Genomic DNA, 12,159 nt, shown 5'->3' with positions numbered 1-12,159 from the left:
CCTGAACGGTTGTTTGTGTCAACTTGAAAACAATGATTGGCGGGAACAAGTATGTACAGTTTCTGCTTCACTGGTCTGGGTATTTCGTGTTTTCTGAGCTAAATGAAAATTTGAGAGCATCGTCAACACGCAAAGGGCAAATCTAGGTCTAGTATAATATTTTAGCAAAGACTAGAACTCGTGTTTAACCACAATGATATAAAACCCAAATGTAAAAATGTTAAAATGTCATGAAATGAAATGTTCGCTGTCTACTAAAAGTGTTTTATGCTCAGAGTTTTATTACTAGATGTTATAAGCGTGTGATTTTCAGCTTTACTTGATCCGACTTTCCGACGAAGAAGACCTTTACACCGGACAAACACTAATGGTGACGGCACTCTGATGAGATCATAGGCTGGTTTTCTGATGGCTGGGTTCGTTGTACATGAGTTACCTGTTCCAGAATAAATAATTTGCATGCTGATGGGATATACGGCAGGAAACAATATTCACTCACTTCAGTTTTCTGGCTCAAAGTTGGAGATATTTTGTGTTACTTCTTTTGTGGACATGAAGCTAGACCACCTTGTCGACACCCCCAATGGCAAGCTACTGGTACGCTGCCATTGAGGGCTACTGCACAATCGACTCTCAGCCGACTGGCCCGAAAACATCAGCAAACTAATAATGTTAACGGCTGTCAGGGCTCCTGGCGACCACGAATGACAAATCCTAAGGAGGATTACACCCTTCCCAGAATCAAAAGACTTCATCCGTTCATGTCAAGTGGGGTGTTAAAAACTGAGTGGCTTCCTTATCGTCGCTTGTCCAACAGAACGGTCCGAAATTGATGATTGGGGTGCCTCTCACTTGACTGTAAACTTGACGTTATGGCGATCAGACGGAATCTGTACGGACAACGCTACATGACTGATATCCAAGACAGGCATGTGGTGCCACTTCTCGATGACCATCACGGAACACAAGGCCAGTCTTCCTGGACGATAATACGAGGCTAGGTGCCGCCGATGATATCTAACGTCAAGAGGTCGGTACCGACATTAGCCCGTCATGAATCCAGACCAGAGAGGCCAAGATCCCAATTTCAGAGAGGTTGATAGTGACACCAATGACACACACACATTCAAAGGCAAATGAATGTCTGAAAATTTCATTGAACATGTGATTCAAGTAAAAAAAGGGAATTTGTCATTGTTTGTTTTACTGACGAACAATTTCATAAATATAAAATATAAACCGTTTCTTCGCCAAGGCCTTGAATGTTGTAATATGCCTCGACAGAAAGGGAACATTTACAGTTGGAAGGTTACCTAGTTCAATAACTTGCCTTGTACGTGGCGTTATTTGATACTGTTTGGTATGTCACTTACAGCTGGTTGTTTTATCAAACAATTAATGAAGTGCCGCGTGAAGGCTGCGACAGTTGAGACTGTATCAGTTGGAACAGTTGAGACTGTGTCAGTTGGAGCAGTTACAAAAAGAGTGATGTTGGCCGACCAGGCGTTACATGTTAGTGTATTCCAAGTTTGTTTGTTCTATTTTGCCTGACATACATTCCGTCAATGACGACATCACGCAATGGCATAAACAACACGAAAACACATTCAGGGCATTCTCCAGCAACAACCTAGATTGTCACCTCTGACACTTTACGACGATGGTACTGGATATTTAATACAAGTTGAAAGAAGAGGGTGTGACATGTTATCATTGATTTCAACAACGCTGGATGTATGACATTGCACGTACATTGAATAACTCCACAAAAAAATCACGCTAAACAAAAAAATGCCTCATGTTACGAAATCATTCAGAAACACTCTCTGTGTTCTTAATTTACAGGCCGCCTCCGTGGTGTAGTGGTCAGAGAGTACGCCCGGAGAGCGGAAGGTCGTGGGTTCGATCCCCGACCGCGTCATACCAAAAGACGTTAAAATATGGTACTTGTTGGTCCCTGCCTGGCGCTCGGCATTAATGGGTACAACAAGGACTGGTCGGCTCGGAGTCAGTATAATGTGTCTGAGTGGGGTATTCATGCTTCACTGCGGCATGGTATCTCAGTGGGCTAGCACTATAAAACCAGCTGAAGTCTGGGCTAGTACAAGCAGCCGCACATACACATACACACGCATGCACGTCGTCATATGAGCGAAATATTCTCAAGCACGACGTAAAACCCAAGTTCCCCTCACCTCACCTCTTAATTTACAGAATTATAGGTCTATTAATTTGTTGTTGCTTAATTAATTTCCATATGTATATAATGTAGCCAAGTGTGTAAGTCCTATACCTGTGATAGAAAAACAACCTGGGAATAAAGGAATACAAACTTCAGGTTTGTTTATTTGCTCCTATAGTCAGAAGATACGACCAGGCCATTTCTGCTAGCTCTGAGTAAGTCACGTTCTATCAATAAATGATGTATTTTGTAATGCTGAAGTGTGTCGTTTCAGGCTCCAGTTGACATGCACTTGCAGCCACTAACTTGTTTTGAGCAGAATATATCACTTCTAGTCGTGACATATTAACAAAGACGAGCTATTCTTGAATACATCACTTCTAGTCGTGAGACATTAGCAAAGGCGAGGTACTCTTAAATACATCACTTCTAGTCTAACAAAGGCGAGGTACTCTTAAATACATCACTTCTAGTCGTGAGACATTAACAAAGGCGAGGTACTCTTACATCACTTCTAATGGGTCCCTAGTATGGTGATCTACCTTCAGCTGTTGGCTATGTATTGCCTGCTTTTAATATTGTATTGTCTTTCATAGTTAAGATGTTATAAGTTTTCATGATAATTTTACATTTATAACTGTGCTATTCTACTTGTTTTACTCTACTTTGCGAACTTTAAATTTTAACTCACTCGCTCACTCACTTCTCGTCGTGACACATTAACAAATGCGAGCTGTTCTTAAATACATCACTTCTAGTCGTGGCACATCACTTCTAGTCGTGAGATAGAAACAAAGGCGTGCTAGTCTTGAATATATCACTTCTAGTCGTGACACATGAACAAAGATTAGCTGCTCTTGAATACATCACTTCTAGCGAGCTAGTCTTGAATACATCACTTCTGGTCGTGACACATTGACGAAGGCAAGCTACTCTTGAATACATCACTTCTGGTCGTGACACATTAACAAAGGCGAGCTGCTCTTGAATAAATCACTTCTAGTCGTGAGACATTAACAAAGGCGAGGTACTCTTACATCACTTCTAATGGGTCCCTAGTATGGTGATCTACCTTCAGCTGTTGGCTATGTATTGCCTGCTTTTAATATTGTATTGTCTTTCATAGTTAAGATGTTATAAGTTTTCATGATAATTTTACATTTATAACTGTGCTATTCTACTTGTTTTACTCTACTTTGCGAACTTTAAATTTTAACTCACTCGCTCACTCACTTCTCGTCGTGACACATTAACAAATGCGAGCTGTTCTTAAATACATCACTTCTAGTCGTGGCACATCACTTCTAGTCGTGAGATAGAAACAAAGGCGTGCTAGTCTTGAATATATCACTTCTAGTCGTGACACATGAACAAAGATTAGCTGCTCTTGAATACATCACTTCTAGCGAGCTAGTCTTGAATACATCACTTTTGGTCGTGACACATTGACGAAGGCAAGCTACTCTTGAATACATCACTTCTGGTCGTGACACATTAACAAAGGCGAGCTGCTCTTGAATAAATCACTTCTAGTCGTGAGACATTAACAAAGGCGAGGTACTCTTACATCACTTCTAATGGGTCCCTAGTATGGTGATCTACCTTCAGCTGTTGGCTATGTATTGCCTGCTTTTAATATTGTATTGTCTTTCATAGTTAAGATGTTATAAGTTTTCATGATAATTTTACATTTATAACTGTGCTATTCTACTTGTTTTACTCTACTTTGCGAACTTTAAATTTTAACTCACTCGCTCACTCACTTCTCGTCGTGACACATTAACAAATGCGAACTGTTCTTAAATACATCACTTCTAGTCGTGGCACATCACTTCTAGTCGTGAGATAGAAACAAAGGCGTGCTAGTCTTGAATATATCACTTCTAGTCGTGACACATGAACAAAGGTTAGCTGCTCTTGAATACATCACTTCTAGCGAGCTAGTCTTGAATACATCATTTCTGGTCGTGACACATTGACGAAGGCAAGCTACTCTTGAATACATCACTTCTGGTCGTGACACATTAACAAAGGCGAGCTGCTCTTGAATAAATCACTTCTAGTCGTGAGACATTAACAAAGGCGAGGTACTCTTACATCACTTCTAATGGGTCCCTAGTATGGTGATCTACCTTCAGCTGTTGGCTATGTATTGCCTGCTTTTAATATTGTATTGTCTTTCATAGTTAAGATGTTATAAGTTTTCATGATAATTTTACATTTATAACTGTGCTATTCTACTTGTTTTACTCTACTTTGCGAACTTTAAATTTTAACTCACTCGCTCACTCACTTCTCGTCGTGACACATTAACAAATGCGAGCTGTTCTTAAATACATCACTTCTAGTCGTGGCACATCACTTCTAGTCGTGAGATAGAAACAAAGGCGTGCTAGTCTTGAATATATCACTTCTAGTCGTGACACATGAACAAAGGTTAGCTGCTCTTGAATACATCACTTCTAGCGAGCTAGTCTTGAATACATCACTTCTGGTCGTGACACATTGACGAAGGCAAGCTACTCTTGAATACATCACTTCTGGTCGTGACACATTAACAAAGGCGAGCTGCTCTTGAATAAATCACTTCTAGTCGTGACACATTGACGAAGGCGAGCTACTCCTGAATCACAAAGCTGCAAACCCCCTGTCAAAATAAAATCATATGTTGCAATGTTGAGATCTGAATACTGGTATCGTAATACTCCCCTGTGGTCAAACATTATCAATATACAATTGTTTATGGGTGAATTCTCACACATCACCATCACCATGCCACGCCCCAAAATATGAGGGGTCATCTTGTTTCCCTTATAATGTCTTCCATACTTTTAAATTGTTTGAGCAGAGAGTTCTCAAGATGTGGAAACCGTTTTGCCGCTTCTGTTGGCAGATTGAGAATCACTAAAGCCATATCCTTTTGAGATATTAATGGGTGTCAAATAAGATACTCAAAACGGTTCGTACACGGTGAATATGGTGGCACAATTTGCATGTTAATTTAAAAACAGAGTAATATATTACTGGATAAAACGATCAAGTGGAATAACTGGATGTTACGAACTGATACGGAACGGTGGCACTATAATTGGGCATATATTGTTGTGCTAACTCGATAAAAGTTTATGCTTTAAAGAGCGTTGTACAATCCTCGCGTGTTGTTTGATAAAGGATAACTTACGAAGGCCTCAGTAATGGAGCAGCTAAATAGATAAAATGAGCGTTTAATGATACAAACATAAAATTTGCACATCTATAGACTGATGCATAGTGAACATTTTAGGATACGGAGCCACTCAAAATAATTTTATTTTACACATACACAAGAGATACATAATCCGTTAAAGGGAAATATACAACATTTTTACAATTCTCCTGAAAGAGGTGTCTGATTTACGATTCCTTCTGTATCGTGTGTCTGCAAAATGTGAATTTTTAAATCAATCATTTCATTTCATGCGCCATGAGAACAACACCACACATCGACGTGGAGACGACTGTGACAAGGCTGCCGAACGCTTTATTCAGTAACCCGTACATTGCACGTGCAGAATGCGATTGTGTTTTCGCGACGACTAATTATATATCATGGAGTCACGCAGCGGTAGTCGAAAGACATGCAGTTTTATTCAAAATTATTACTAGTTATAAAAATACTCTTAAAAAAATAGGGGAACTTCATTTTTTAATTACGATTGAAAATATTTGGAGGTATATCGGAGTCAAGCGATGTTGATATGATAATAATGAATATTTTGAGACATTTGCACTTGCTCTTCCTTATGACCATAGATGTTTGTACAGTAATCGCTCTTGAAATTTGCATGTGTAGGATTTTCATTCAGCGGTGTGAGATTCCACGTCGAAGGATGGAAGGGTGACATTCATTCAGACGACGAGGCATACTGCGTGTGAGTCTCCCAACCACCAATTGGGGGCAGTCTGTTCCATTCTTCCTGAAGCGCAAGGCCAAGTTCTTCCAGCATAGTCGGCGGCCAGACATGTTCGATTGGGGGACATATCAGGGGTCATTGATGGCCATGGCAAACGATAGAATTTGATTCGTCCTTACAGCTCGATTTCCTAAAGCCTGGTACCGAATAAAACGATCCTGTACTCTTGTTGACCTTGGGCGACCTGGACGGGGTCGATCGTTACGATTTGGGTTTGCTGATATCTGCTCCAAGGTCTGCTGATGACTGACTAACATGCTGAAGGTTCTGGCCACTCCACGCTGGGTAGCGCCTGTTTGCAATATGCCCATTGCACGTAAACGTTCACCACGTTGCATACGCCGCATTGCAAATTCAAACAAAAAATACTCGGCTAGAGACTGACCTTTGTCGACCTAAACCGTCAAAATCAATCCATTCACGTGTATGCGTCTGCTGCGTTGTGCACGTGCATCCCATGCGTTCTGTGTAAAGTGAAATGGTGGTGCGTTCATAAGATGTCTGTCTTTGAAAAGTGTGTTCACGCTTTTACTTTCTACCCAAATTGACAGTTCAGGTTTCCCTACTTTTTTGAAGAGTATATTATGCAAAGGGAATTACATCTCTCATTTTCGCCGTGATCTAACTGACTTCTTGGTCATGTATGCTTAGTAGGTGAGGACTGTGTGCGTTGCCTTCACACAATATTGTCTTTGGCTATTTCAACATAATGAAGTATATAACCTCAGTGCAAAGGTAAACATAGTCTTGACTACACACACAACAGTCTCCATTTTGAGTAAAGGTCACAATAGCTGTAAAAAGTGTTATGGACCACTGAACAACAGTAATAACACCCGGTGTTCGCAAATAAGCTATTCATGTTCTGTTTACCGGTATCACCGTTCATTCACACAAGTTGTGTGAACAGGTACAGGTTATTAACCCGACGACACACATCAGTTCTCCAGCCGTAACCCCCCCAGATAAATCAATATGAAAGACGAGAGACTTAGAATCTCTGAAGACCTCATTATCACTACTTACACTACATGTAAGTACACTACACTAGAATTTCTATATTCATAGATGTTTATGAAAACGCTTTCGCTGAATCGGTGTTTGAACCTCAAATGAAATAAGAGGATTTGGCAGTCTCCATGTTTAAGTTAGGGCGTCTTAATTACTTCCTGGTCTCTCATGATTTCATACCCTGTCAATATAGAGCCAGCAAACATCATAATACATAGAGAACTGGTATATCTTTGTTATAATGAACAATCCCGTCAGGAGATTAGGAGAAAGGTATGTTGACATCATGGGCATAAGAAGAACGTCACAACAGGCCAACTTAGAGTTGACCAGTCTCCATGATCCTAATGCTGTTGATCACTGAATTGCCTTGTCCAGACTCGATTATTTACAGACTGCCGCCATATAGCTGGAATATTGCTGAGTGCGGCGTTAAACAACAACCAGTCAATCAGTAGTTCGTGGCTCAGAGTCATCACGGGTTGATTCCCAGTTGGAAACAACAAGTTACTTGAAATCAGTCAGTTAAAGAACTCGGTGTGTAGCCAGCATGTAACAAGGAAATGTGGTAATTTACAATTGTGTTCTAAAGTTAACTAAGAGTACAAATCGCCACAAAGGAATTACATTGGTTGTAAAAACTGGAATGGCAAGAAACTTCTAAGGCAATACTATTTAAAAGCTGTGGTTATAGTAATAAAAACAGAGTCAATAATATTCACAAGCAGCAATGGTAAAAATGCCAAAGCTTTTTTTCCACATTGGAATGTGATCTTCACATAATAAACGTACGAGCAGAATGAATATTGCTATTTAAACACTCGAGGTGTGCAGTCTAAAGCAAGGTGAGTATATATAGTTTGGAGACAAACTTCAAAGTGTTGTTGTCTGGGGCTTGTAACATTGATGAAATATTTTTAAAAACATGAATACGGATAGAAGATCCTACTAGAAATAAACATAGCCAAGAAAATATTCTGAAGATCAATATTCTGTTGTGGCACACTGAACATAAACTACAGAAGTAGCAATTTACCGCTTGGTCACAGAATACTGAAAACAGATTCCACTTTGTTCTCAGAGGTTTGAGTCCATATCTACTTTTCCACCCTCGATTTCTAACAGACATGGTGAATACGAAAATAGCTGGTGTAGATGTCCTGTTTCTAAACACTTCAAGCAGAGTATGCTATGTTGATTTGTGAGAGCACAAAGCCATTATTGATAATAATGCTAAGAGCATGACCCTTTGACGAGCGCGCATGAATGACTCAATAAATAAAAAATATCTTTACGACTAGAGTTTATTTCCTTCTTGGGGGTTCGACACGATCTATGAATAAATTATAGCGCACTGACTGATACGGGGAGTGTATTTCATGTGTCTATATGTAGTTATATTTTGGCACCATCTTCTCTCAACTGGATCGATACAATACGTACTTACAGTATTGATTACTCGGCTTCACCAGCTTATATAAATACAGGGGTTAAAGCGTTCGCTCGTCACGCCGAAGGCCCGGGTTCGATTCCCACATGGACAAAAAGTGTGAAGCCTATTTCTGGTGTCACCCGCCGTGATATTGCTGGAATATTGCTAAAAGCGGCGTAAAACTAAACTCACTCACTCATTATAAAAGTAGTAAACGGTATACTCACTTGAGTATATACTTTATACATATATATTTTAAGATCCTCTGAATGACATACAAGAACTCTCCACAAGGACATCATCAGACATAACCAGATCCTTGAGATGTGCTAACTGTTATATAAATAAAAACAGACAGAAATTAAGAGATTGACAGACATTACAGGCGAAGGAGTATATACTGTGACGTGACGCCAATTAGGTGACAGTACTAATTTATGAACAATGCAGCAAGTAGGATTCGTTTGATCACATTTTATCTCTCACAATACATATCGCCCATCTGTGGTGTTTCTGACGATGACTTTACATATAGATTACTGACTGACTGAGTGAGTTTGGTTTTACGCCGCTTTTAGCAATATTCCAGCAATATCACGGCGGGGGACACCAGAAATGGGCTTCACTCATTGTACCCATGTGGGGATTCGAACCCGGGTCTTCGGCGTGACGAGCCAACGCTTTAACCACTAGACTACCCCACCGCCCCACATATAGATTACGGCTATTTAGTCATGTTTATATTTAATAACGTGATTGGTCTTGGTTAAATTTCAGTTATATTACACCACACTAGAAATATCTCCCGACTGTACAATTCTGAAATCACTCCATCTTCGCATGAAACGAATATATACCACCTCTCTAATAGCCTTAAATGCAGTCGGCCTTACAGAAAGTCAAGAGAAAACGACTGGATTCGACTGCTGTGTACAATTTATTTTGTCATTACAATTTGGCATTGCTGTACATAACATAAGACGCAGGCAGTCTTTCTCATCAAAGAAGTGCCAGTGTTAATGTTCCATGTACATCGCAAAACGGGTTGACTAATAGCGGTGGGGTAGCCTAGTGGTTGAAGCGTTCGCTCGTCACGCCGAAGACCCGGTTTCGATTTCCTACATGGATACAATGTATAAAGCCTATTCCTGGTGTTCCCCACGTGGTATTGCTAGAATATTGCTAAGGGCGACATAAAACTAAACTCTCATTCACTACAGGGTGGCTACACTGGAAAACATACAACTGTTTTATCATTAACAGTGGATTCTTGAATTAACTAAGTTTATAAATCAATACAAATAGCTGTATAGGAATTACGATGACAGTACATGTCCAATGGCAGTACAAGAACCACTTAGTTGTAACAGTAAAAGCAGTGACGACAGTATTCACACACATTTATCAAGCTTCCAATAATGCGCCTTGGCGGGAATACTTCCAGAGCTGAAGAACCTTCCGACTCCTAGTCTAAATACGTTATCTAGCACACCGCCGCATCATACTGAATGTTAACAATGTAATACCATATCATCACTGTTCCACATGACCTATGGTGTCACCGACACCGGTCATAAAACACGTTTACGTTGGTAACGTTGCCTGCAACAGCAATGCTCCTTGGTAAAGTTGCCTGCAACAGCAATGCTCCTTGGTAACGTTGACTACATGTATTGGATGAGCATATAAATACTGGGTATTTTGATGTAGTTAATGTTCTACGGCGTTACCAATCATTTAATGTATATCTGTATATCTGAGAGGCTGATGATATGAGTCGAATAAGTTCTTTAGAAACATCCCAGAGGGCACACAATGTTTTCATCAACGTTGACTTTTAGTTGTTTGGTTGATCAACCTTTCATAAACGTTGATTCAACGTTTATCATGCGACCAAAGAAAATTAGTCGAGATTCGTGTTGTTGTCAACGTTGTTTCAACGTAAGGAACCAACAAAACGTCAGCTAATTGTTTCCTGGGTAAATTTGTTACATATATTGGTAAAAGATCCACATCGACCAAGGCCCAGATATAATCTAATATATTGCATGATTGTGCATCGATCAACGGACGGAAATGTTACGTAAATCGTAATTGAAAATGAAAAAAATCTATGATTTTAAATATAACGTCATCCGTTATCCGAATTGCATTAAAATTCATATTTTCCCACAAAACTGTCAACATTTTATAATTCCGGACAATTTGCTTTCAAACACATGCCAGATGTTGACCTTTCGATCGCCTCGTTTGATCATATCCGGACATGCGCACAATTATCGCGCGCGCAAAGGCAGTAGATCGTTGTCAGTTTGTCGTTTAGCGAAGTTCAACGCAATATCGTTTTATTTTCAACAGCTTCTCGGCATGCTGGTGTTTTATTTGGTAAGTATTTCATTCATGTATAATGAAAACGTAAGAATGTTGTTCAAATCTAGCATGTAGCAGGAAACTTGGCATTCAGGCTCATGTTTATCTCACAAGGTTACCGGTATGTCACGTACGTGTTTCTTCGTAGAAGCCCGTGTTTTCCATAAACTTGTGTTGTTATTTTTCAATATATTTGCATGCACATACTTATTTGGTATTTTATTATATAATCGAATAAGAGTTCCTTTCGTACCCATCACATGATTTGAATTTTGCAAATATATATGTTTAAATAATCAACGAAGTACATCTGTATAATTACAGCTATACAAAGTCAAATATAATCTATTAATATTTTATATCTTATCACATTGTTATGTAAATGTGTTTGTTTGAATAGATCTATCAGTAAATTGAGCATTGAGCACGCTCCGAACCCTGCCAGCGTATGCATATTAATTAGGTGGGGGGATTGAAAATGGCGAAATTTAATTTTTTAAACTTATATTCATTGCCAAAATATGTAACTTCACTAATGGTTCTTTAATGGAACAATTAACAAAAGTGCACCCATAGACTTTAATTCCTACACTGATTTGAAAGGGATGTGATGATTTAATCCCTTAATGGTTAAAATGCTGCATATAAAAGAAGTAATTTGTAAAGGAACATTTAGTTATGCAAAATAAGATTTATCTTTAATGGAATTTGCAGAAATCTCATCTTCGAAGATTGAGTGGCATCAATTTTGTGGATCACATGAAAAGAGCAATGCTAAGGTAACAACTTTTTAACATTTCACTTGTTTGCCAGTATCTCCATCCCAAAGTTTAGAGAGGGATGATAATGCACTTTAATTACCACCCACTTTGTTTTCTCATCCTTTCATGTAAAAATGGCTTTTGGTACAATTCATGAGTCCTGTCAACATCATTGCTATATCAGTACAACACCTATTTAAGTTTAAATAATCATTTCCGGGAATCTCTAAAGAAAACTAAATCTGACAGAATAACAACAAACTTCCATTGTTTTGCAGGACAATGTCAAACAATTTGATGTCAAGAATGAACGCTGATGGGCGAAACTGCAAGTTTTCTTTGAAGAATACAATGTTGCATTCAATCATCTCTGGTAATTTAATTACCAAATGCTCTTTGTCAGCATATTCATCATGACCTTAGCAAACAATATATATATGACAGTAAAGC

Source organism: Haliotis rubra, unplaced genomic scaffold (assembly GCF_003918875.1).
Source record: "Haliotis rubra isolate DU_JTF1 unplaced genomic scaffold, ASM391887v1 Scf123, whole genome shotgun sequence".
In the NCBI taxonomy this organism is placed as follows: domain Eukaryota; kingdom Metazoa; phylum Mollusca; class Gastropoda; order Lepetellida; family Haliotidae; genus Haliotis; species Haliotis rubra.
The sequence above is the reverse complement of the archived record's forward strand: the minus strand, read 5'-3'. Positions refer to the sequence as shown.